We start from the raw sequence: 27,355 nt of genomic DNA on the forward strand, positions 1-27,355 counted from the left end.
GGATGACGAGGAAGAATATGAGGTGCGCCAGATCCTGGACTCCCGGTACCATCGTGGAGGCCTCCAGTACCTGGTGGACTGGGAGGGATACGGCCCAGAAGACCGGTCTTGGGAGCCCGAGGACAATCTTCATGCCCCGGACTTGGTGCACCAGTTCCACAACGACCACCCCGACCTTCCAGGTCCCTCGACGGAGGGGGGCCCTGGGGGGGGGGATAGTGTCATGGGTGCTGGGGACCCTTCAGAGGAAGTTGAGTCTGATGAGGAAACTGTGCCCCTGCCACCTGCACCAGTGCCCCTGCCTCCTGCTGGAGAAGATCCCAGCCCCCCTGCCTCGCCCTCTCGGGTGGCTCGTGTGCGTGACCGCCTCCGGCAGGACCTCAGGGATCGGAGGAGGGCGGCACGCTCACAAGCAAGACGCTCCACGAGCCCTGAGTTCTGAGAGGATTCTGGCCCTTCTAAGAGCAAGGATGCTTGAGTGGTAACAGGATCCTGGCTGCCTCCCTGAGCCAGCAATTAGCCCAAACGGGCAACAGCCAGCAGAGGGCTATATAGCTGTGGGCTTTGGGAGGAAGCTTTGTGGAAGCAACTAGTCATCTCCCTGACATTCTAGCATCCACTCCGGCTTGACTTTGGTTCCTGACTCCCTGACTTTGGCTTTGGACTTCTGGACTCCCTGACCTCGGCTTCTGGACCTCAGACCTGCGATACTTCTACAGTGATTCGGATTTGGCGCCTCGGACCCTCCTGCTTACTGGCTACAGACCTCGGACTGCCTCTGGACTTTGCCTGACCCGGCCCCAGCCGTGACATGTAGCATGGAGATTCACTAGATCAGGGGTAGGGAATGTTGGCTCTCCAGATGTTTTTTGCCTACAGCTCCCATCTGCCCTAGCCATTGGCCATGCTGGCTGGGGCTGATGGGAGTTGTAGGCAAAAAAACATCCGGAGAGCCAACGTTCCCTACCCCTGCACTAGATCATCACTCTGCTGATACCACACTGTTGCGGGGACCAGAAATGAGATGTGACAGGGAGATGCTGGGGGCGGGGACCAGCAGGCTTTTGCTGGCATCCTAAATCCCTTAGCTCTAGTTAGAGAGCCAGTTTGGTGTAGTGGTTAAGTGCGCAGACTCTTATCTGGGAGAACCAGATTTGATCCCCCACTCCTCCACTTGCAGCTGCTGGAACGGCCTTGGGTTAGCCATAGGTCTTGTAGGAGTTATCCTTGAAAGGGTAGCTTCTGTCAGAGCTCTCTCAGCCCCACCCATCTCACAGGGTGTCTGTTGTGGGCGAAGAAGATAAAGGAGATTGTAAGCTGCTCTGAGTCTGATTCAGAGCGCAGGGCAGGGTATAAATCTACAATTCTTCTTCTTCTTGTTCTTCTTCTAGTTCTGCCTTTACCATTGGCGTAACATTACACTGTAAAAATGCTGCCAAAGCTATAAACAATGAATGGGGATAGAAAAGCAACTGCTTCCGCCAGGCCTCCCAGCTATGGCACAGCTTAGGATACCCATTAAGTCCCACAGCCAATCACATCCCTTAAGCATGATATAAATCCCAGCTTTGGCAACAATATTTCTGATGTTAGGAAGCATAGTGTGGGGCTACGTGATCTCTCCTGCCGCTTGGCAGAAGTCTGTAGGTCTGGGATGCGGAGCGGCTATTTCAAGAGGTGACACTAAATCGTCTGGGGCTTTTTGGTTTAGAAACATGGCAACTGCGGGGTGATACGATCAAGGTCTACAGAATGGTGCGTGTCAAAGAAAAAAGGGATTGAGAGAAATCATTAGGGTTTGTAGAATCTTTCGGGCTCAAGTGCCGTGTTCTACTGGAGAAAGTTTTCCTTCCAGACATTTCGTTCTCAGCTACGGAGAACATCCTCAGTGGCGTTGCAGCCGGAGCAGGCGCTCAGACCTTCTTGGCTGCTGTGCATTGAGAGAAATGTTTGTCCCCTACTTCAACTGGAGATTATCCTAGATTTCTAACCCGGGTTGTGTTTTTTAAAAATCACAAATGGCATTTTTATCTGTTTTGGCTGAATTTTAAATGCTTTAAAACGTAATGTAAGCCAGTTTGGTGTAGTGGTTAAGTGTGCGGACTCTTATCTGGGAGAACCGGGTTTGATTCCCCATTCCTCCACTTGCACCTGCTGGAATGGCCTTGGGTCAGCCATAGCTCTCGCGGAGGTTGTCCTTGAAAGGGCAACTGCTGTGAGAACCCTCTCCAGCCCCACCCACCTCACAGAGTGTCTGTTGTGGGGGAGGAAGGTAAAGGAGATTGTGAGCCGCTCTGAGACTCTTCGGAGTGGAGGGCGGGATATAAATCCAATATCTTCTTCTTCTTCTACAACAAAGTAGGCTTACCTCTTGAGAGTCAGTTTGGTGTAGTGGTGAAGTGTGCGGACTCTTATCTGGGAGAACCGGGCTTGATTCTCCACTCCTCCACCTGCACCTGCTGGAATGGCCTTGGGTTAACCATAGCTCTGGCAGGGGTTGTCTTTGAAAGGGCAGCTGCTGTGGGAGCCCTCTCAGCCCCACCCACCTTGCAGGGTGTCTGTTGTGGGGGGAGAAGATATAGGAGATTGTAAGCTGCTCTGAGACTCTGATTCAGTGAGAAGGGCGTGGTATAAATCTGCAGTCTTCTTCTTCTGATGCCATCTGATGCCAAGAGAGTCAGTTTAGTGTAGTGGTTAAGTGCATGGACACATCTGTGAGAACTGGGTTTGATCCCCCACTGCTTCACATGCAGCCAGCTAGATGACCTTGAGTCAGTCACTGTTGTCTCAGAGCTGTTCTCTCAAGAGCAGCTCTCAAAAGAGCTCTCTCAGCTCCACCTATCTCATAGAGTGTCTGTTCTAGGGAAGAGAAGCAAAAGGAGATTGTAAGCCATTCTGCGCCTCCTTAGGGTAATGAAAGACAGTGGTATAAATCCAATCTCTTCCCCCTCCTCCTCTTATTCTCCTCCCCCTCCTCCTCTTTTTTCTTTCTTTGGCATTCTTTGTGACTCCTCTTTCCTCTTGAAAGGGCAGCTGCTGGGAGAGCCCTCTCAGCCCCACCCAACGCACAGGGTGTCTGTTGGGGGGGGGGAAGATAAAGGAGATTGTAAGCTGCTGTGAGTCTCTGATTCAGAGAGAAGGGCGGGTATAAATCTGCAATTCTTCTTCACTTCTTCTTCCTAACTAGTGTTTTATGTTTTGTATATATTTTAACTGTTTCCAATGTGTTTCATCTCTGTGTTTAATTTTTTTATTTTTTAAAAAAAGTTGTTTAAATGAGGTAAGTTTGGGAGGGAGGTTTATTTTAATAGTTTTAATAGGTGAGTTTAGTGACGTATGTTTTAAATTCTTAGCTGCCTTGGCAGGCCTTGTGAGGCCACAAAGGGAAGAGATATATCCCTGTAGCAAACAGGGAAAAGGGTGGGTGGTGGGTGGGGAGACAGTTTTTTAAAAATGCTACAGACAAATGTTCTCATAGTAGCACTAAAGTATGATTAATATCTTTGCAGTTCCCCTGATGAAGATATTTGACACTTTCTAGGAATTACTTGGGCAGCTGGTCCAAAAGCGAACCCCAAAGACCCAAGGGCATCCTACCCCCTCCGGGTTGCAAGTTTCCATCCATTCTTCTGTCTCTTGGTAGTTCACAGAAAGTCCAGATTTTTAACTACTGATTGAGGTATCCAGATGTGCTTATATTGCACCCTGATGGACTTTTGTTCTCTTCTAACGTTTTGATTTTTTGTTATTTGAGTACCTGGAATAATGCCCAGTTCTGAGTCATTCGAGCTTCTCCTAGCAACTGCGACACCCTTTGCTCACCCACAATGCTTCAGAATGCTACCTCTTGGGAGAGAAAGCAGCTGGGTTCCAGGTTCCCTATAGAGAGGTGCCAACCTCCAGGCGGGACACGGATTTCTCCTGGAAGTATTTATTTTTTTAACTTTTAGCCTTTCCTTCCCTGCAAGCAAGCTCAGGGCAGGTTGAAACAAGCAATAATACACAACACGATATTTAAAATTACATCATTAAAAACAATTTAGTAGGGATGCCAGCCTCCAGGTGGGACCTGGAGATTCCCCAGAATTATAGTTTATCTCCAGGCAACAGAGATCAGTTCCCCTGGAGAAAAGGGATGTGGACTCTATGAGATTCTACCTCACTGAAGTATCGGTCCTATTCAGGATCCATCCTCCTATAAGTTTCCCATCCTGGATCTGGCAACCCTAATTTACAGTAAGGTCAATCACTATATTAGAGCTTTTTTGTAGCAGGAATCTCCTTTGCCTGTTAGGCCACACATCCCTGATGTAGCCAATCCTCCAAGAGCTTATAGTAGGCCCTGTAAGCTCTTGGATGATTGGCTACATAAGAGGGGTATGGTCTAATATGCAAAGGAGTTTCTGCTACAAAGAAAGCCCTGCACTATATCAAGCAATACAATCGATGACAACCGTTCTCCTCCTTCCCAGTGTTGTGGGTGGCTGGTAGTTGATACTGGGGAGACAGGCAAACGGCAGACAATACAGATTGATGACAATAGAATCTATTGAATAGATGCTAACACTAACAGCAAATACGACTGATCTCCAGTTTTCCTGGAAGAGAGGAAGGGACAAGTCAGTTTGGTGTAGTGGTTAAGTGTACAGACTCTTATCTGGGAGAACCGGGTTTGATTCCCCACTCCTCCACTTGCAGCTGCTGGAATGGCCTTGGGTCAGCCATAGCTCTCACAGGAGTTGTCCTTGAAAGGGCAGCTGCTATAAGAGCTCTCTCAGCCCCACCTACCTCACAGGGTGTGTGTTGTGGGGGAGGAAGGTAAAGGCGATTGTGAGCCACTCTGAGATTCTGAGATTTAGAGTGTATGGTGGGACATAAATCTAATATCATCAGGAAGGGAGGGAGGGAGTAAGGGAAGAAGGAAGGAAGGAAAATAGATGGAGGGGAAAGGGGAGGAGGGAGAGGTGGAAAGAAAGCAACTTTAACTTTAAATGCATTCTCCAAGCTGTTGGCTTGACATGGAGACATGATTTAAAGAGAGAAATGCCTTCTCCAAGCCAGCCGACAGGGAAGTGGGGGCTTTGAGAGCCACACAATATGTGTGAAAGAGCCTCATGTGGCTCCCAAGCCACAGTTTGGCCACCCCTGATCTATACCTAACTGTTAATGGTCGAATCCAGCAAGAAGGAGTTAGCTCAATCCTTTTATTCTTGTTCTGCTGCTTGACGTCTGCACGCCCAGAACGAATAATAGCTATTTATGTTTTCTTAAAAAGAGCAATCAAAACGCTATTATTAGAACAAAAGCATAGTAATTTCGCTGCTAATGTGCCCAAGCGAGCCTTCCCCATGAGCTGTCCAACCCCCCTTTAATTCAGGCTCCATGTCACAAGAACACAAGGAGAGGAACAGGAGAGACTTTGCACCCAACAATTCATTTCTTCAGATATATTTAAACTGGCTCCCATTGGAGCATGTCTTGATCCTCAGCCAGCATCTTCCATTTCTGAAAATAAAGCACTGTGACTTCCGCAGCGACGCCACATATCTCTGTCACCTCAGGATTCCGTTCCAAGTTAAGCAGAGAGCTTGAAGAAGACTGCAGATTTATACCCCGCCCTTCTCTCGGAATCAGAGACTCAGAGCGACCTACTATCTCCTGTATCTTCTCCCCCCACAACAGACACCCTGTGAGGTCAGTGGGGCTGAGAGAGCTCTCCCAGAAGCTGCCATTTCAAGGACAACCTCTGCGATAGCTATGGCTGACCCGAGGCCATTCCAGCAGCTGTAAGTGGAGGAATGGGGAATCAAACCCGGTTCTCCCAGAGAAGAGAGCTGTGGCTGACCCAAGGCCATTCCAGCAGCTGTAAGTGGAGGAGTGGGGAATCAAACCCGGTTCTCCCAGAGAAGAGAGCTGTGGCTGACCCAAGGCCATTCCAGCAGGTGCAAGTGGAGGAGGGGGGAATCAAACCCGGTTCTCCCAGATAAGAGTCCACACACTTAACCACTATACCAACTGGCATGTGACTTTATTTACACTGGCCCCTGTACCAACAGAGCAAGATCAATTTGCTCTGAGGCTAAATCCGGCGAAGACAGAGGTCCTTTGCTTGGGTCGTTGGGGTCTGGGAAGGGAAATACCCCTTCCGGTTTTTGACGGTGCGCCGCTGATTGCGACGCATAGAGTCAGGAGCCTGGGGGTACTTCTGGAGCCTTCCTTAACAATGGAGGCCCAGATAGCAGCCACTGCCAAGTCCGCATTTTTCTATCTTAGGCGGGCAAGGCAGTTGGCTCCCTTCCTGGAGCGCGACGATCTAGCAACGGTGATCCATGCTACGGTCACCTCGAGGTTGGACTACTGCAATGCCCTCTACATGGGGCTGCCCCTGTGCCGAACCCGGAAATTGCAGCTGGTGCAGAACGCCGCCGCCCGGTTGTTATTAGGGCTCCCAAGGTGGGAGCACATTCAGCCGGGACTTCGGGCTCTGCACTGGCTGCCAATATGTTACCGAGTCCGGTACAAGGTGCTGGTTATTACCTTTAAAGCCCTATATGGCCTTGGACCTGCCTACTTGAGGGACCGTCTCTTCCCACACGTTCCCCAGCGAGCACTAAGATCAGGAACCCAAAACCTCCTGGTTGTTCCCGGGCCAAAGGAAGCCCGTTTGAAAGTTACAAGGGATAGGGCCTTCTCCGTAATGGCTCCATCTTGGTGGAACCAGCTGCCGGAAGAGGTAAGGGCCCTGCGGGACCTTACCCAATTCCGCAGGGCCTGTAAGACATCCCTCTTCCGGCTGGCCCACAACTAATCGGCACTGAGCATTGAACACCGAATACTGAACATGGAACACTGAACTTGAAACTGATGAGTGTAGCTTTAGGACCGCTGTATGATTTAATGTTCATGTATATTACAAATGTTTAGATTTTTAACTATAAATTATGAAATGTCAATTTTAATGTTTAATTTTATATTTCATGTTAGTTTTATATGTTGTAAGCCGCCCTGAGCCACCTAGTGGGAAGGGCAGGATATAAATCTTAAAATAAATAAATAAATAAATAAATTTCATGGTCATCAGAACAGGCAACCGTAGCCCTCAGCTGGATAGCCCAGGCAAGTCCGATCTTGTCAGATCTCGGAAGCTAAGCAGGGTCAACTCTGGTATGTATTTGGATGGGAGACCACCTTGGAATACCAGCAGTTGGGAGGACGGGACAGGCTTTATTCAGCCACCTCCCTGAATATCCTCCAGACCCCCAGTCACCAGAGATCACCATGATTTCCAGGTGCAGATGTGCACACACACACATGCACATAAAATACAAAAAAATATATATATAAGAAAGGAAAAGAAAATTGTGTTTAATTGTATGTTCACTGCTTACATTGAAATACGTAGTTTTCGATAAAAGAAGAAAACACTCGTGTTCACATTGGAAAGGGCAGGGCTTTTTTGTAGCATGAACTCCTTTGCATATTAGGCCACACCCTTTGATGTAGCCAATCCTCCAAGAGCTTACAAGGCTCTTTTGTGTAACCTCTTGGAGGATTGGCTACATCAGAGGGTGTGGCCTAATATGCAAAGAAGCTCCTGCTAGAATTTCACCCCTGATATTAGGCCACACCTCCCTGATGTAGCCAGGCCTCCTGGAGCTTACAGTAGGCCCTGTAATAAGAGCCCTGTAAGCTCTTGGACGATTGGCTACATCAGGGGGTGTGGCCTAATATGCAAAGGAGCTCTTGCTCCCGCCCCCAAAAAAGCCCTTGGAGGGGGTATGGCTCAGTGGCAGAGTATCTGGGTTGCATGCAGAAGGTCCCAGGTTCAATCGGTAGCAGCATCAGCTGAAAACATCAGGATGGCAGGATTCAATTCCAGTAGCGCCTTAAAGACTGACAAGATATCCAGAATATAAGCTTCACCAGTGTGATGAAAGGAGTTTTGACTCCCGAAGGCGTCTACCCTGGAAATCTTGTTGGTCTTTATGGGGCCACTGGACTTGAATCTAGCACTTCTAGTGCAGCCCAACATGGCTACCCCTCCCCCCCCCAAAAAAAGGATCAGGGAGCAGATGATGGGAAAGGCTTAAACCGGAAACCCTGGACAGCTGCTGCCAGTCAGAGTAGTCAATACTTACTGCGATAGACCCAAGTTGAAGTCCAGTAGCACCTTTAAGACCAACGAAGTTTGACCTTTTTCGCACACAGCTCACCTCACAGTCACAATCCTGTTTCCTCCGCAGCGTCCGGTCGGATTTCCCACCACCTGCGCCGGAGTTACAGGAAGTGCTGCGGCTTTTGCATAGCAAACGTAAACTGGGTTTTAGCGGTTTACGTTTGCTATGCAAAAGCCGCGGCACTTCCTGTAACTTCGGCGCAGATGGTGGGAAAACCGACGGACGCTGCGGAAGGAACAGGATTGTGACTGCGAGGTGAGCTGTGTGCGAAAACGCTATTTTATTCAGAATGTTCGCTTTTGTGTGCATGCACACTTCTTCAGGCACTGGAATGGGGTTCAGTGAGCAGAGCTATATGTAGCTGGTGGGCAGTGGTTAAGCATGCAGAGTAGTACAAAGTTAGAATCCAATGGCAAAATAGTGTAATGAACACATTGAAAGCGCACCAAGTTTGGTCCGGATAGCATTTGTGTGGGACAACAACAAAGGCAGCAAACATGTCAGAACTGGAGGAGGAGGAAGAGGAGTTGGTTTTATACCCCTCAATTTCCTACCCGAAAAACACCTCTGCTTCTCCTTCGCTTTGAAAGCCTCTTGCTAAGTTCATCATAAGTTGGTTGCAACTTGATGGCACACACATCCGCAATGGCCACACCACAGTGGCTCTTTCTTGCCAACTACCAAAGTGGAGACATACGAATCTCCCCCAGGGACTTTTATACCACAGATATAAGCAATTTTTTTGTGTACAATTCCCACTTTTGTATTCTGTCTAACCATATTAGGAAGAGAAAGTGAGAACACGTGCAATAACAACAACTTGATTTGCAGACCATTGGCCCACCCTATATGACAAAAGGGTCTTTCTCTGCTCGCCTAATAAATGTTTCTTGGAGAGTTTCCCTGCAGAAGGTCACAGGTGTAATAGCACCGTGCCTACCTCATGGGGGTGTAGTGAGACAGAGAAGATTATTTGCATTATTTTGCTGCTGTTTGTGTTATTATTTGCAAGCATATGGTGCGCTCGAGTGCATATAGTTCTATTTTTGTCAGAAGCTAGAATGAGCGACTTATCTGGGGAAGTGTTATCTTGAGATATTTTTGAGATGAACTGGATTCAACTTGCCGCTGGTGGCAACGTTATTGCTTTGTGGGATGACAACTGGGGGAGTTGTCTGTGTGGCCCACCGTCAGAGCCATTGAGTAAGGAATGATCTTCGAGTACGTTTTGGAATTGCGTTAGTTTCTTTACATCCTGCTTTTCTCTCCAGTTGGGGCTCAGAGCAGTGGAGAACGTTGTTGTCTAGTCTCTCACAGCAACAAGCCTATGGGGTGAGCCAGACTGAGAGTTTGTGACAGGCCCAAGGTCACCCAGTGAGCTTCCAAGATGAAAATGGGATTCATACCCAGGTTGCCCAGGGAGGGTCCTTGTCTGCTACTCGATCCATGATGCAACACGAGTAAGCATCAGGTTTGCTTGACCAGATAATTGTCATCTCGCTAGCTTGCCTTCATTTACAGATCAACCCTTATTCTAGAAGAAGAATCATAGAATCACAGAGTGGGAAGGGGCCTCCAGGGTCATCTAGTCCAACCCACTGCACAATGCAGGAAACTCACAACCCCCCCAAATCCCCCCCCCAAATCCACAGGGTCTTCATTGCTGTCAGATGGCCATCTAGCCATTTTTTAAAAACCTCCGCGGAAGGAGAGCCCACCACTTCCTGAGGAAGCCTGTTGCACTGAGAAACTGCTCTAACAGTCAGGAAGTTCTTCCTAATGTTGAGCCGGAAACTCTTTTGATTTAATTTCAACCCACTGATGCTGGTCCTACCTTCTGGAGCCACAGAAAACAGTTCCACACCATCATCTATATGACAGCCCTTCAAGTACTTGGTGATCATATTTCCTCTCAGCCACCTCCTCTCACCTCTCATTTCACCTCTCAGCCGCCTTTTTATACCCCACTCTTCACTACCCAAAGAAGCCTCAGAGTGGCTACAATCTCCTTCCCTTCCTCTCTCTGCTACAGACGCTCTGTGAGGAATTTGGGGCTGAGAGAGCTCTGAGAGAACAGTGGCTGGCCCAAGGCCACCTAACTGGGTTCCTGTGGAGGAGGAGTGAGGGATCAAACCTGGTTCTCCAGATTAGAGTCTGTCACTCTTAACCTCTATAAGCCCTATATGGCCGAGGGCCCGCCTACCTGAGGGACCGTCTCTCCCCATATGAGCCCCAGAGAGCGCTGAGGTCAGCTGGAAAGCACCAGCTGAATATCCCTGGGCCAAGGGAGGCCAGATTAAAGACCACCCCGGATCGGGCCTTCTCCATTGCGGCCCCACGGCTGTGGAATCAACTCCCAGAGGAGGTATGGGCCCTGCGATGTTTAGACCAATTCCACAGGGCCTGTAAGACCTACCTCTTCAAAATAGCCTTCACCCATACCGAGTCAAGATAGTGTCGCTGTATATGTTTTTTCCTACTAACTTATGAAAGATCTATTTTAGCACCTTAATGTTAATTTTAATGTAACTTGTAAATTGATTTATGATGATTTTATTGCTATGTATGTCACATCTTTCCTGTCTTGGATGTGGCCAGCGTTTCATCTAAACTGAGTTAGCATGAGCTAGCTCACAGATCTTTAGCCTCTGGCTCACACATTTTTGTCTTAGCTCAGGAAGGATGACCCCAAAGCACCCTAAAGTAGCTCACAACTTTAATGCCAGTAGCTCACAAAGCAGAATTTTTGCTCGCAAGACCCTGCAGCTTAGAGGGAACATTGGATGGGGCTATACTCCCCTTGAAAACCAAGATTTGCCACTGGAGAGTGCTGCTTGACCCAGGGGTCACCTTAGAAAACCAGTTAGCTGTTGTGGCTCTGGCTGGTTTGTCTACTGCACCTGTTCCTTGGCCAGTGAGATGTAGCCACAGTGACCCATGCCTTAGTTACATCTTAGTTACAGCTGCAGTGCTCTTGACTTGGGGCTACACTTGGAGAGTGTTCAGAAGCTGTAGCTAATGCAGAATGCTGCAGCTAGAGGGCTGGTCGGGGCCAGCTATCGGAGGCCCATGCCCACAATATTATGGCAATTTACATCGGCTACTGATCCACGACTGATCTAGGGTAGTCAGCCTTACATTAGGAAGTACCTGGAGGTTTTGGAGGTGGAGACTGAGGTGGGTGGGGTTTCTGGAGGGGAGGGCTTTCAATGTGGTATAATACCATAGAGACCACTTTTGCAAGCAGCCATTTTCTCCAGAGAACAAGATCAAGATGGATAGCTCTGTTAGTCTGTCTGTAGCAGTAGTAGTAGTAGTAGTAGAAGAAATTGGATTTATACTCCGCCCTTCACTCTGAATCTCAGAGCAGCTTACAATCTCCTTTTCCTTCCCCCCAACAGACACCCTGTGAGGTGGGTGGGACTGAGAGAGCTCTGGCAGAAACAGCTCTCGAGAGAACAGTGGGATTCTAGCAGTAGCTCCTTTGCATATTAGACCACACCCCCCTGATGTAGCCAATCCTCCAAGAGCTTACAAGGCTCTTTTTTGTAAGCTCTTGAAGGATTGGCCACATCAGGGGTATGTGGCCTAATGTGCAAAGGAGCTCCTGCTAGAATTTCACCCCTGGACAGAGTTATGACTGACCCAAGGTCACTCCAGCAGTTGCGTATGGAGGCATGAGGAATCAAACCCTGTTCTCCCAGTTAAGAGTCTACGCACTTAACCACTACACCAAACTGGCTCTCTAGAAGGGAGCAAGAGTTCAGTTGCACCTTAAAGACGAACAAAAATTGTGGGAGGGGAGGAGCTTTCTCGAGTCGTTGCTCACTTCTTGAGAGCTAGCTGTATTTGTCAACACCGATCCATGCATAGACAGCTTTGCCTTTTTCTTTTCTGTGGCCATTTTTGTAAAAAAAAACCAACAAAAAACCACAAGAGAATTCTCTCAGGAGATCTTTCTGTTTGACTTCAAAGGATGAAGGGATTTCGCATGAACGTCTGTACTCCTCCCAAGCCTCACAGTAAACCAGAATATTCCTTCCTCCACAACAGTCCCTGCGTGTTCCTTCAATCAGCATGATTTATGTATTCAGGAGCCGCAGACTTATAGCTTTCTGAGGCAATGTTGTTTGGTTAGACAGGCATAAAGGAAATCCAGTTTACTTACTAAGTCTGCTTCGGAGACTTCATAATAAGGCTTCAACATTTGTATACCCCTTCGGGGAATTCCACACCCAGCAACAACTTTATTAGGTAGGCCGCTGTTATTGCAGTCGGGGGCAGCAGGGCTCAGGAAGAGAGGGTTGTTGGAAACTATCTTGTGACTTACCAGCAGAGCAAGACTGGATTTTCTCTCAACACTTTGCAGGTTGAAACAGGAGACATGGAAAGCATTCCTTGTGTGTATGTAAGGTGCTGTCAAGCTCCAACTAACTTCTGGCAACCTAGGGAATTCACTGCCACAGGAGTTTGTGGTGGCTACAAGCACAGACATCTTCAAGAGGGGAATGGATAAGCATATGGAGCAGAGGTCCATCAGTGGCTATTAGCCACAGCCTATTGTTGGAATTCTCTGTCTGGGGCAGTGAAGAAGAAGATGATATTGGATTTATATCCTGCCCTCCACTCCAAAGAGTCTCAGAGGGCTCACAATCTCCTTTACCTTCCTCCCCCACAACAGAGGTGGGTTGAGCTGGAGAGGGCTTTCACAGCAGCTGCCCTTTCAAGGACAACCTCTGCCAGAGCTATGGCTGACCCAAGGCCATTCCAGCAGGTGCAAGTGGAGGAGTGGGGAATCAAACCCGGTTCTCCCAGATAAGAGTCCTCACACTTAACCACTACACCAAACTGGCTCTCCCCAGTGATGCTCTGCATTCTTGGTGCTTGGGGGGAGAAAATGCCAAGTGGAAGGGCTTCTAACCTCACTTGTGAACCTCCTGATGGCACTTGGGTTTTTTTGGGGCCACTGTGTGACACAGAGTGTTGGACTGGATGGGCCACTGGCCTGATCCAACATGGTTTCTCTTATGTGATACAGAGTGTTGGACTGGATGGGCCATTGGCCTGATCCATCATGGCTTCTCTTATGTTCTTATGTGACACAGAGTGTTGGACTGGATGGGCCTGATCCATCATGGCTTGTCTTATGTTCTTATGTGACACAGAGTGTTGGACTGGATGGGCCATTGGCCTGTTCCATCATGGCTTCTCTTATGTTCTTATGTGACACAGAGTGTTGGACTGGATGGGCCACTGGCCTGATCCATCATGGCTTCTCTTATGTTCTTATGTGACACAGAGTGTTGGACTGGATGGGCCATTGGCCTAATCTAACATGACTTCTCTTATGTTCCTGTGTGACAGAGTGTGGGACTGGATGGGCCATTGGCCTGATCCAACATGGCTTCTGTTATGTTCTTATGTGACACAGAGTGTTGGACTGGATGGGCCATTGGCCTGATCCATCATGGCTTCTCTTATGTTCTTATGTGACACAGAGTGTTGGACTGGATGGGCCTGATCCATCATGGCTTGTCTTATGTTCTTATGTGACACAGAGTGTTGGACTGGATGGGCCATTGGCCTGTTCCATCATGGCTTCTCTTATGTTCTTATGTGACACAGAGTGTTGGACTGGATGGGCCACTGGCCTGATCCATCATGGCTTCTCTTATGTTCTTATGTGACACAGAGTGTTGGACTGGATGGGCCACTGGCCTAATCTAACATGACTTCTCTTATGTTCCTGTGTGACAGAGTGTGGGACTGGATGGGCCATTGGCCTGATCCAACATGGCTTCTGTTATGTTCTTATGTGACACAGAGTGTTGGACTGGATGGGCCACTGGCCTGATCCATTATGGCTTCTGTTATGTTCTTATGTGACACAGAGTGTTGGACTGGATGGGCCACTGGCCTGATCCATCATGGCTTCTCTTATGTTCTTATGTGACACAGAGTGTTGGACTGGATGGGCCATTGGCCTGATCCATCATGGCTTCTCTTATGTTCTTATGTGACACAGAGTGTTGGACTGGATGGGCCTGATCCATCATGGCTTGTCTTATGTTCTTATGTGACACAGAGTGTTGGACTGGATGGGCCATTGGCCTGTTCCATCATGGCTTCTCTTATGTTCTTATGTGACACAGAGTGTTGGACTGGATGGGCCATTGGCCTGATCCATCATGGCTTCTCTTATGTTCTTATGTGACACAGAGTGTTGGACTGGATGGGCCATTGGCCTAATCCAACATGACTTCTCTTATGTTCCTGTGTGACAGAGTGTGGGACTGGATGGGCCATTGGCCTGATCCAACATGGCTTCTGTTATGTTCTTATGTGACACAGAGTGTTGGACTGGATGGGCCACTGGCCTGATCCAATATGGCTTCTCTTATGTTCTCTTATGTTCTTAGGAAGGTTTTTCCAGGCAGGAGACATTCCAGGGTAGTTTGCCATTGCCTGCCCCGGCCTTCTTTGAAATACTAACTGGTCTCCCATTGAAATACTTACTAAGGCTGACACTGCTTAACTTCCCAGATCTAATGAGATGGGGATGGTCTGGGCCTCACTTTTGTTCATCAGAGCAGTGGCATGTGTGTGTGTGTGTGTCTGTGTGTGTGTGTGAGAGAGAGAGATTGTGGTTAGCCTTTCCCCTACTATTTGATAATAAACATCTTCTTGAAGCAGTTTTTCTCACTAGAAAGGAAATGATAGTGTGATCTGGTATCTTTTCTGTTGAAGGTAAGCAAGTATCTGGAGAAGAACGTGGACACTTTTGATTGGAAATGTGGTCCACAAGGAAAGCGTCTCTCTCTCACACACACACATACAAATGCACAATCCTGCTATTGTTTCCATTACAGCTCATCTCCAGAACTCATAAATCAGTTCTGCTGCAGAAAAGGGCAGCTTTGGAAAGCAGGCTCTATGTCTATGGTATACCATAGATTCTAGGTGAAATCCCTCTCCAAACTACCCCCTCCCCAGGCTCTACCCTTAGATCTCCAGGAAATTTTCATGCTGGAGTTAGCTACTCTAACTGGTGCAAAAGGGTTAACGTGTCACAAAGTAAGGAATGCACGCCTGTTTAGGATCATTTCACAAAAGGATATAGAAAGCTACCTTTTCCAGAACAATACTGCAACAACAATAATCTGAGCACAGTATTGTCTGTTCTGACTGGCAGCCGCTCTCCAGGGTCCTGAAAAGAGACCAACCTTTCCTAACATCTTGTAATAAGAGATCTTTTAGCTGGAGATTCCAGGGACTGAGATAGAGACCTTTTACTTAGAAAATATATTCTTCTTTTATGGAGCCAGGGCTCTTTTTTTTGTAGAAAAAGCCCAGCAGAAACTCATTTGCATATTAAGTCACACCCCCTTATGCCAAGCCAGCTGGAACTGCATCCCTGTGTGTTCCTGCTAAAAAAAAAAGCCTTGCATGGAGCCACATCCTTCCAAAAATGAATTTTATATGCAGAGCTGTCTGAAATTACAGAATGTAAGAGCCCACCCCACGCATCTCCCAGTATGCACAGAGGAACCAGCAATTTCACATTATCATGCTAACCAGGGGTGGAATTCTAGCAGGAGCTACTTTGCATATTAGGCCACACACCCCTGATGTAGCCAATCCTCCAAGAGCTTATAAGGCTCTTTTTTGTAAGCTCTTGGAGGATTGGCTACATCATGGAAGTGTGGCCTAATATATAAAGGAGCTCCTGCTAGAATTCCATCTCTGATGCTAACTTCTGTTGTTCCTTGAAACCACAGCCACATTGTTGTGATTGTGCATTCTACCACATAGGCTTGGTATGAGGATTAACGTAAGCCGGTGCAGGAGAGAGGCTCCGAGAATTCCGATGCTCTCCATAGATGTTAAGTAATATTATTCGGTTACCTCATGTTCTCCCTAAGAGCCAATCTAATCGGGAAGGTAAGACAAAAATTTAATGCAAAAATAATTGGGTTGCGCATAAGAGTCTCCTGTCCCAGTATATGTAAGGCAGAGATACATTTATTAAATTCACTTTATTCCTCAGCCGAGGCAGCACTTTCCATCTCTCTTGATTCTTCTGAGTATTTACAAAAGACCAAAATTATGCAGAAGGGTAAAAAAAAAAAATCTCTCTCTTAAAGCTCTGGACCTCAGTTTTATAGAGTTGTTGAGTCTATGGCGAAAAAAGAAAATGAAATATGAATCAGATTGGGAACTTAATCTCTTTATAGATGAATAAATCTTTTTAAAGTGCCTATTAGAAATTTGATTTCCTTTTAATGATTTTTTTTTTTTAAAAAAAGATTATTTTCGGGAGGTTTTGGCTTGCAGAAGGAAAATTGAAATGCTGAAAAGAACTCCTGAGTTGTACACACACAGATTTCTCAGTATAATGACTTAAAAAAAAATAAAAGTCACCAAATGAACCAAAGAATCATAGAGTTGGAAGGGACCTCCAGGGTCATCTAGTCCAACCCACTGCACAATGCAGGAAACTCACAAATACCTTCCCCTAAATTCCCAGGATCTTCATTGCTGTCAGATGGCCATCTAGCCTCTGTTTAAAAATCTCCAAGGAAGGAGAGCCCACCACCTTCCGAGGAAGCCTGTTCCATTGAGGAATTGCTCTAATGGTCAGGAAGTTCTTCCTAATGTTGTGCCGGAAACTCTTTTGATTTAATTTCAACTCATTGCTTCTGGTCCTACCTTCTGGGGTCACAGAAAACAATTCCACACCATCCTCTATAGGACAGCCCTTCAAGTACTTGAAGGTCAAACAGATGGCCTACCACTGAGCCATAGCTTTTCCCCATGCTACACAATGTTTTGTGCTTTTTTTAATGCCATATTTGTGGTTTTAATAGTTCATTTTAATGACTTTTCCTTTTAGTGACTTTTATGTTGCTTTATGTTTTAGAAAACAGATTTTCATTTGGAATCCATAAGCATAGAAATTTCTCAAGGAATAACTTCTTTCTTTCTGTCTGTCTTCTATTATCTGTTACCCATCAATTTCATGTGCTGCCCCTAGGTTATAGTACTATGCAAGAGGACGGGGAAGCTCTCTCAATCTCCCTTCTCCACCCCATGCACAATTTTATAAACCTCTCTCATGTCCACCATCTTTTGTCTACATGAAAAAGTCTCATACAGACACTTTAGTCCAGGGGAGGCCAAACTTGTTTAAAGTAAGAGCCGCATAGAATAAATGTCAGATGAGAGCTGCAAGACATGAATGTCAGAGGAAGGAAGGAAGGAAAATAGATGGGGAGGGAAGAAGAGGTCAAAAGAAAGCAACTTTAAATGAATTCTTCCAGCTGCTAGCTGGCTTGGCAAATGCCTTCTCCAAACTGGCCAGTGGGTTGGTGGGGGCTTCAAGAGCCAGTTTGGCGTAGTGGTTAAGTTTGCAGACTCTTATCTGGGAGAACCGGGTTTGATTCCCCACTCCTGCACTTGCAGCTGCTGGAATGGTCTTGGGTCAGCCATAGCTCTGGCAGAGGCTGTCCTTGAAAGGGCAGCTGCTGTGAGAGTCCTCTCAGCCTCACCCACCTCACAGGGTGACTGTTGTGGGGGAGGAAATAAAGGAGATTATGAGCTGCTCTGAGACTCTGAGATTCGGAGTGGAGGGTGGGATATAAATCCAATATCATCGTCGTCTTCTTCTTAAAGAGCCACACAATATTTGTGAAAGAGCCACATGTGGCTCTTGAGCCCCAGTTTGGCTGCCCCTGCTTTAGTCTTTCCTCCTGCTCCTTAATCGACTGCACGTTTCCCAGCTCTGTAATACCCTTTTTGCAGATAGGGTGACCTGAAATGTACATTGCATCCCAAATCAAACTGCACCATAGATCTGTAGAGCGGCATTACAATATTGGCTGTTTTATTTTCAGCCTCTTTCCCAATATTCTACAGCATGGAGTTTAACCTTTTCACCACTGCTGCACACATTTCATCGAACTGTCTACCGTGACCCCAAGATCTCTCTTTCCCATTCATTGCCATTTGACCCACAGTACTCATGTGTGCTTAACCCATCTGCGAGATTAAGAGGGCAAGGCAGGGATTCAGATAATAGCTCAGAGAGAGATAGCCTGAGACTCACCCTTAGCAATAAAATACCCCAGGGATGAACACCAGCAGATCTGTGAGCTTTGTAGATGAAATACAATGTGGACGGAATGGAGTGGGTGCAGAGGAGAGCAAGGAAGATTATCTTCAAGCCATATGAAAAAGAAGACTGTAGATTTATACCCCACCCTTCTCTCTGAATCAGTCTCAGAGCAGCTCACAATCTCCTTTATCTTTTCCCCCCCACAACAGACATCCTGTGAGGTGGGTGGGGCTAAGAGTGCTCTCACAGCAGCTGCCCTTTCAAGGATAACCTCTGCCAGAGCTATGGCTGACTCAAGGCCATTCCAGCAGCTGCAAGTGGAGGAGTGGGGATTCAACCCTGGTTCTCCCAGATAAGAATCCGCGCACTTAACCATTACACCAAACTACTACTACTCCTTTGCATATTAGGCCACACTCCCCTGATATAGCCAATCCTCCAAGAGCTTACATGGCTGTTAGTACAGGGCCTACTGCAAGTTCCAGAAGGATTAGCTACATTAGAGGGAATGGCCTAATATGCAAAGGAGTTACTACTACAAAAAAATACCTGGATTTATACCCCGCCCTTCACTTGAAGTCCCAAAGTAGTTTGCAGTTTCTTTCCCTTCTCCCCACAACAGACACCCTGAGAGGTAGGTGTAGCTGAGAGAGCTCTGAGAGAACTGCTCTTGAGAGAACAGCTCTGAGAGAGCTGTGACTGGCCCAGGGTCACCCAGCAGCTGCATTTGGAGGAGGAGTGGGGAATCAAACTCTGTTCTTCAGAATAGAGTCCACAGCTCTTAACCACTGCACCAAAACGGCTCTAGAAGAGAATGAAGCATTCAGCCACTTGGTCTCACTATTTGAAACTGTCTCCTCCCACTCTGCCATTAGCTGTTTTTTTAAAAAAGAGTGTCTTTTAAATGCACTTTTTTTTTAAAAAAAATGCTAGTAGCAGAGTGGGAGAGCTGGTTTTTAATATCAAAACCAAATGGAAGCAAAAGGTTCAAAAATCCCCTTTCTTCCTTACATGGCCCTGAGGCAAACTGAGGCAACACAAGCTCATAATAGGCATTTTATGGAGATGTGTGATCTTTGTCTCATTAGTCAAGAGGACTATCATTGATGTATGGTTTTCGCAAACCCAGCAGTCCCTTTAAAACATTTTGTTAATTCTTTCATCAGCGCAGAGGGCAATGTCTTCCTCAGCACGACAAGGGTTTTACACTTGAGAGAAACAGCATTTAATTTCGTGAAAGCTTTTTTTTGCCTGGACCCATGGAGACATTATGGACGATTTCTTACTGTGAATTTACTGTCAGCAGCTTGAAGAAGATGTCTTGCAAGGTCAAGCAGTGTAGGGGGAAACGTGTCAAGAGGTAGAACACAGCTGGCTTAAGTGCTCCGCTAGGACTCGTTCGACAAGTGGAGGAAGACCCCCGGGATGCTGAACGCCGTGTAGGGTGGGTGTCCAAATCCCCCACATGGTGTCTTCTGTGAACCAGCTGTGAATCTGTTTTCACCAAGAAGAAAACCAAAGGCAAGAACCGGTGGTGGAGAAGACATAGCGACCATGTCATGAAATACTGGTTCACTTGCAAATGTTACTTGGTTACTGTTGGCTGTGGCACAGTTCAGTTCTGGTGGGAGACATACATGGGCAGCAGGGGTCATTTCGTAGAAAAAGAGGCGTGGCTCTCATTTGCACTGCTCGTTTGCATATGCCACACACCTCTGACATCGCCGGAAGGTGTACTGAATTATATCAGCTCAGCATCTACCTTTCAATACTTCTTGGATTAGAATGGTCATAATAAAACCTTGCTCCCATCGTACTTTTTAAATTACTTTCTCCTATGTGGCCACAGGGGCATGAAAGTCAGCAGGCAGCTTTCTGTGGCAGAGCAGAGATTTGAACTGCAATCTACTTAAGCCTAGTCTGGGATCCTTGACTCTAGGCTAACATTCCAGACATGATACCCCACAGGATCTGATAGCTCAGGGAGGTTATTCGATCCCCTTTGCTTTGTTTGGCCCGGCAGCCAGCAGAAGCAGGGACTTTCTTGTCTTTGGTACAACAACATCACTCGTGGCTCTCTAGAATTCACCCAAAATTCTATGGCTAATGGCAACCCTGTCTAATTGTTATGGCAAGAGACAAAAAGAGGTGGTGAAGAAGAAGAAGAAGATATTGGATTTATATCCTGCCCTATACTCTGAGTCTCAGAGCGGCACACAATCTCCTTTATCTTCCTTCCCCACAACAAACACCCTATGAGGCGGGTGGGGCTGAGAGAGCCCTCCCAGAAGCTGCCCTTTCAAGGACAACTCCTACGAGACCTGTGGCTGACCCAAGGCCATTCCAGCAGCTGCAAGTAGAGGAGTGGGGAATCAAACCTGGTTCTCCCAGTTAAGAGTCTGCATACTTAACCACTACACCAAACTGGCTCTTGAAGTGGTTTGCCATTGCCTGCTTCCATGTAACTCCCTAGGACTTTGTGGGTGGCCTCCTCTCCAAGTACTAACCAAAGCCAACCCTGCTTAGCTTTCAAGATCTGATGAGATCAGGGCAGCCTGGGCCATCCAGGTCAGGGCACAAGTAAATGACATAGTGTCACAAGTAAGGGACCCAGGAGGGCTTCTATAGGTTGCCACCACTCTGGTACAGGTCTGTCTGGGAAGGCCTGGAGCACCCACTCAAACCCTCTGTCTTCCTTCTCCACAAATACCTCCCTCTGTGGCTGAGGAGGCACGAGTACTCAGGCTGTATAACAATAATATGTTTATCATGCGCACAAGAAAAAAACACAGGTGGGTTTTACTTATTAGTGCAACAGAAAAACGGAAAAACAGTAAAGGCGGTGCAAAGAAAATAAAGGCCCTGACATGACTAATTACACGTTCCCTCCTTCTGCTTCCAACTCACTCACTGGATGAGGGAACTCTCCTGCTGCAGCATCTCTCCAGCTCAGCCTTTCCATAGAGAACACCCCTTCTCCTCTAGCTAGGCCTCTTATCTTTTTCTCCAAGGTCCCACCCCTCTATTCTCCATTGGTTAAGATTTTCCTCCAGAACTTCCATCCACCCAATCAGAGGGACAGAAGGGTTCTTGGGAGATGCAGGTCTGGTTGCTACTCTAATACAGGCTTCCCTGGAGCCTGTAGGCCTCACTAGGCTTAAGATCATGATATAAATACAAATTATTTGTTTTACATTTTTATACTACCTCTGTCCTTGTCTGAAGTGGCTTGCACTTCAGAATATCTAAAATTCATCAGAAGAGTGAGTGAAAACCAAATGCCACTACAGATGTCTGATAAAAGTGCACAGTATAGACTTAAGACATTCAGTCCTACCAAATGGGTCTCAACTTCAAACCACATCCGCTTGCTATAAGCTGCAGAAAGGAAAGGCCAGGAGCTCAACAATTCAACGACAACAAAAAAGCTCACTGAAATAGTGCGACCTTGAACACCGTTGCAAGTCTAGTCAAGCAAGGCGTTCTTTGTAACTCCTCTTGAAGCAGTTCAAGATACTATATAAAATGCATATAAAAAGGCGCAATTCACTTGCAGAGTATAAATGAGGCTACAAAACCAACAGTGAAAAGTGGAGAACACATATAATTGACAAAAAAAAAAAAAGAAAGGCAACAGGGCACATTTATTCCTCTCTACTCACAGCAGCTTTCGCTGTGTTTGGATGCAACAGGAATCTTTTCTGTTTTATTTCTGAATTATGTACAGGGCACTGTGCATGCATAATTTCCTGCAACATCCAGTTCATTCTGCTCATTTGTGTCCCACCCCCCTCCACACCACTGATTTGTATGTGAAAACACGTAAAATACTGCAAGTAAAGCATTGTTACCTGCTTATACCTATGATTGCACTGAGATTCTTTAACTGTGGTGTTTTACTGTTGCGCAAGAAATACATGTGTGCAGGGATAGGAACACCTACACAAAAAGAACCGCAACTTAAGTGCAGACACAATCACATCCACATTGCTTGTTGGAGGTTTGAACTCTTTCCTCCTGTCCGCACTCACAGCCAGCCCATCTTGTGCTTTTGTAAGTTAGAGCCAGACTAGATTATATATGTCAGGCGTAGCCAACGGTAGCTCTCCAGATGTTTTTTGCCTACAACTCCAATCAGCCCCAGCTAGCATGGCCAATGGCTGGGGCTGATGGGAGTTGTAGGCAAAAAACATCTGGAGAGCTACCGTAGGCCACCCCTGATATATGTGACATGAGTCAAGTCGGCAGTCCTCTAACCCAACTTGCAGTCATGTGTAACAATGGGGAACTCAAATTCCCAAGTGCTCTGGGGCCTGATTTGACTTTGGATCACAGTGTGGGGCAGGGAAGAGGGTCCTCAGTTTCCCTCCTGCACCATGTTCTTGAGTGAAATTGACCTATTTCGCCCATATCATAGTTGCCTCCATAGTTCACTGGAGGCTCCTGTTTGTCATCCAAACCCCTCAGATGAGTCATATGGTAGTCCAGAAGGAGGTTTCCTTGGGGCTGCATCATCAGGATCTCCCTCCAGCAAATAGAGTCTGAAATGAACAACAAAAAGGTCAGGTGGGTTTGGAGACCAAATCTGGCCAACTTGGCAGTGGTCAAAGGTGCTGTCAAGTCACAGCTGACTTTTGGTCAAAGGTGCTGTCAAGTCACAGCTGACTTTTGGTGACACCCTTGGGGTTTTTAAAGCCAAGAGACATTCAGAAGTGTTTTATTCTTGGTGCTTGAGGGGCACAGTGGGAGGGCTTCTAGTGTCCTGGCCCACCGGTGGACCTCCTGATTGCACTTGGGTTTTTTGGCCACTGTGTGACACAGAGGGTTGGACTGGATGGGGCATTGACCTGATCCGACATGGCTTCTCTTATGTCCTTACCACTCTGTGTAGCAACCCTAGACTTCCATGATGGTCTCCCATCCAAGTACAAACCAGGGCTAACCCTGCTTAGCTTCCAAGATCTTATGAGACTGGGCTACCTTGGGCCATCTGGCTCAGGGCAGAGACAAACCGTGGTTTGCATTGCTTGCTTTTGCATAACAACCCTGGGCTTCCTTGGTGATCTCCTACCCAAGTACCCCATCCGAGTATGGTCCTGCTTAGCTTCTGAGATCAGATGCGACTGGGCTAGCCTGGGCCATCTAGGTCAGGGGAGAAATGAACGAGTGGCTTGCATTGCTTGCTTCTGCATAGCCACCCTGGACTTCCTCAGTGGTCTCCCATCCAAGCCCTAAGCAGGGCTGACCCTGCTTAGCTTCTGAGAATCTGACAAGGGCTATCCAGTTCTGGGTCTGATCAATTTCCCTTTGTCAAAACCAGGGGTCCTCAAACTTTTAAAATAGGGGGCCAGTTCACTGTCCCTCAGACTGTTGGAGGGCCGGACTGCCGTTACTGTACAAGGCCGCGGGCCGTCAGTTCTCCGTCTTCTGCATCTCTCTCCCTTCCCCACACCACACACCCCGGCCTGGGAATTCACCTCACCTCGGTATCACCTCACACTCTGTCTCCGCCGCCTCAGCCCAGTGCCGGAAGTGTGCGTTGCTAACGCGAGTTTAGGTCGAACGTCACTTCCGGTCTGATTTTGCCATAACCCGGCGGGCCGCATAAAAGTCCTCAGCGGGCCGCAGTTTGAGGACCCCTGGTCAAAACATTAAATATTTCCCATTCAATGGAAACCGTTCAGAGATGGTACTGTCAAGAACCTGGGAAAAAACCATCTGCAGTCAATAGTGAGAGGAACGGGAAGTGCGAGTAATTTTCTCAGCAGTGCAGTGATAAGGTAGATGTATGCAGTGGGACAGGGGGATTGTTGTGGTATTCAAAGGCAAATATTCATACACTAAAGGTGGGTCACCTAGAGACAAAACTGCCATTGGAATAAGGGTGATGGGTGGGAAATCTCAAAGAAGGTCTCCATGGTGACGTCAAGGAGGGATGGTGTGGAGTCACCTTGTCTTCAAAAAAGAGCATTCTTTCTTTGGCTTCCTAAGGAGCCTCAAAATGCTTTAATAAGTTCCCTTCCTGAGAGAAGTCAACTGCCCACCCAAAAGAAGCTGCCCACCCAAATCTTTTGAAAGTTATTTTCACTTTAAAAACATAAGTGGGATGTTTTACTTTTCTCTTAGAGAATCTTACCAGCCTCTAAGCTGTAGAGCTGTGAGCAAAAATTCTACTTTGTGAGCTGCTGGCATTAAAGTTGTGAGCTACTGCATAAGTTAGTTTGCTCTGGAGCCATTTTTCCCGAGGTAAGATGAAAATGTGTGAGCTGGAAGCTAAAAAACCTGTGAGCTAACTCACTCTAACTCAGCTTAGAGGGAACACTGCCTACCACCCTCTCTGAAGTCTAATTCTCACCACAGTGGTAAACATGCCTGGTTGTAGTATGTCAAATTGCAGCTGGGGGGCTTGGAGACCCTGCAGGGACAGGCTGAAGGATTTGGGAATGTTCAGTTTGGAGAAGAGGAGGCTGACGGGGGACATAATTACTCTCTTGAAGTATTCGAAGGGCTGGCCATTTGGGGGACTATATGCACTGCTGGTTGTATTGTCCTCAAATATACCCATTTTGGCAGTTGATTTTACAGCATATTTATATGATAACAGGAGTCAAGGTTCCTGTCAGGCCAGAAATCCTTTTGTTACCTATGCTACCAGTGGGCTTTGGAAACAAAAGTAGAAATGTTTTGATTCCAACTCTGCTAGCCATTGCTAGGATTGTAATTGCTTCAATATGGGGAGATAAAAGCTCACCTTCTTTATCATCTTGGCAAAATAAGGTGTGGGAATGCTTTGTCCATTGCAAAATTACTAATTGTCATCTCATGCCTAACTTGCAAAATTATGAAGAAAAATTTACAGCACTATGGTTTCCAGTAGTATCATATTTGATTCAGCAATATGTGGTTCCTAATAAGGCTTATTATTGGGACTTGCTGTTTTTCTAATACATGTCAATCCTTATTTAAATCTTCTCTGTAGCAAATACGTGTCTGTTTTTGTTTTAATGAATTGTCATATTGGTTTGGTGCATGTTAAAAATAAAGATTATTTCAAATTTTTTAAAAAAAAGTATTTGAAGGGCTGGTGTTAAAGCTGCAGTACTGCAGTCCTAAACTCTGCTCACGACCTGAGTTCGATCCCTGGCAGAAGCTGGGTTTTCAGGTAGCCGGCACGAGGTTGACTCAGCCTTCCATCCTTCCGAGGTCGGTAAAATGAGTACCCAGCTTGCTGGGGGGAAAGCGTAGATGACTGGGGAAGGCAAGGGCAAACCACCCCATAAAAAGTCTGCCATGAAAACGTTGTGAAAGCAATGTCACCCCAGAGTCGGAAACGACTGGTGCTTGCACAGGGGACCTTTTCTTTTCCCCTTCCTCTTAGAGGAGGGCAATCAGCTATTCCTGTTGGCAGCAGAGGAACATACATACATACGAACATACGAAGCTGCCTTCTACTGAATCAGACTCTCGGTCCATCAAAGTCAGTATTGTCTACTCAGACTGGCAGCGGTTTTTCACACCTCTTTGCCTGGACCCTTTTTTGGAGATGCCAGGGATTGAACCTGGGACCTTCTGCTTACTAAGCAGATGCTCTACCACTGAGCCACTATCCCTCGCAACAATGGGTTTAAATCAAGAGTGGGAGGTACTGACTGGATATTAAGAAAAATTTCAATTCAGTACCAAGGAGAGCTCCTTCTCCTTGGTTCATTGGAGGAGCAATTGGGGAGCAAACTAGAAAGTTTGGGTGAAACCAGCCTCCCAAAGCTGCTTCCAATCAAGAACATGGTATATTGAGGGGAGACACAGACGAGCAGAGAATGAGCAGGAAATTGCAGGAAACTATGCATGCATAGTGCTCAGTGCATAATTCAGAAATAAAAAAAGAGAAGAAGGGGATGCCTGTTATATCCAAGCACATTGAAAGCTGTTGAGTGTAGAGAGGAACGAGCTAACCCTATCGTCTGTATTTTTTATATTGCTTATATTTCTATCCATTTCCCACTTTCCACTGTTGGTTTTGTAGCCTCATTTATTACTGTGCAAATGAATTGTGTCTCTTTATATGCATTTTATATAGTATCTGGACTGTCTCCAAGAAGAGTTACAAAGAACACCTTCCTTGACTAGACTTGCAAGGCTGTCAAGGTCACACTGTTCTAGTGAAGGGTTTTTGTTGTTGTTGGTTGTTGACTTGTTGAGCTCCTGGCTTCCTTTTATTCATAGCAAGCAGTTGTTGTTTGAAATTGAGACACATTAGGACTAAATGCCTAAGTCTGTATTGTGTAATCAAAGAATTCAGGTTTTCACGGCTGGTAACATCATTAGGGTTTGTAGAATCTTTCGGGATCAAGTGCTGTGTTCTACTGGAGAAAGTTTTCCTTCCAAATGTTTCGTTCTCAGCTGCGGAGAACATCCTCAGTGGCATTGCAGCCGGAGCAGGCGCTCAGACCTTCTTGGCTGCTGTGCATTGAGTGGGGCCAGGGCTGCTGGAGAGCTGCTATTTGTAGGCTAGAGGGGGTGTGATGAAAAGGCAATTGTTTTGTGGATGTGCCCATTGTTTGGTGGGGCTTCCTGGAAGGGTAGTGATAAGGAAACTGGCTGTATTGTGTACTTTTATTGGAGTAGCGACAGTAGGGTTTCACTCATTGTTCTTCTAGCAGGGGTGTCAAACTCATTTGTTATGAAGGCCAGATGGGACTTTGTGGGGCCAGGCCATGTGTGCCATAAAATATAATGTCAGGTAGTGGAGATGTAAACTTTATTAAGGACACAAACTAACACAATTAAATATTTTTTTACAAAAATAAAGCATGCTTAAAATATTCGCTCCCTTGCAATGTTTTATTTAACAGTCTCTAATAACTGACAACTCTTACTCTGAGGAACCTTTGCCAATAGAAGGAAGTGATGCCTGGCTCAGTAGCTCTGCTGTGTGATTGAGATAGCCTGGCAAAGCAAGCTGTCCACCCCCCTTCCTCCCTAAGGGAGGAGCCTCTGCCAATGGAAGAAGATTTCTATCCCACCCTCCACTCTGAATCTCAGAGTGACTCACAATCTCCTTTAC

The 27,355-nt window shown here is 46.7% G+C and overlaps 1 protein-coding gene and 1 non-coding gene across 10 annotated transcripts in view; one reads left to right on the forward strand and one right to left on the reverse strand.

Annotated features, from left to right (window-relative positions):
* Positions 1-27,355, forward strand: part of DLG2 (discs large MAGUK scaffold protein 2) — a 1,647,444-nt gene that overhangs the window by 373,250 nt on the left and 1,246,839 nt on the right. The gene's annotated exons all lie outside the window — the stretch shown is intronic.
* TRNAT-AGU (transfer RNA threonine (anticodon AGU)) lies at positions 25,830-25,901 on the reverse strand. The gene has a single exon. It is a non-coding gene; the product is annotated as a tRNA-Thr (tRNA).

Source organism: Heteronotia binoei, chromosome 3 (assembly GCF_032191835.1).
Source record: "Heteronotia binoei isolate CCM8104 ecotype False Entrance Well chromosome 3, APGP_CSIRO_Hbin_v1, whole genome shotgun sequence".
In the NCBI taxonomy this organism is placed as follows: Eukaryota; Metazoa; Chordata; class Lepidosauria; order Squamata; family Gekkonidae; genus Heteronotia; species Heteronotia binoei.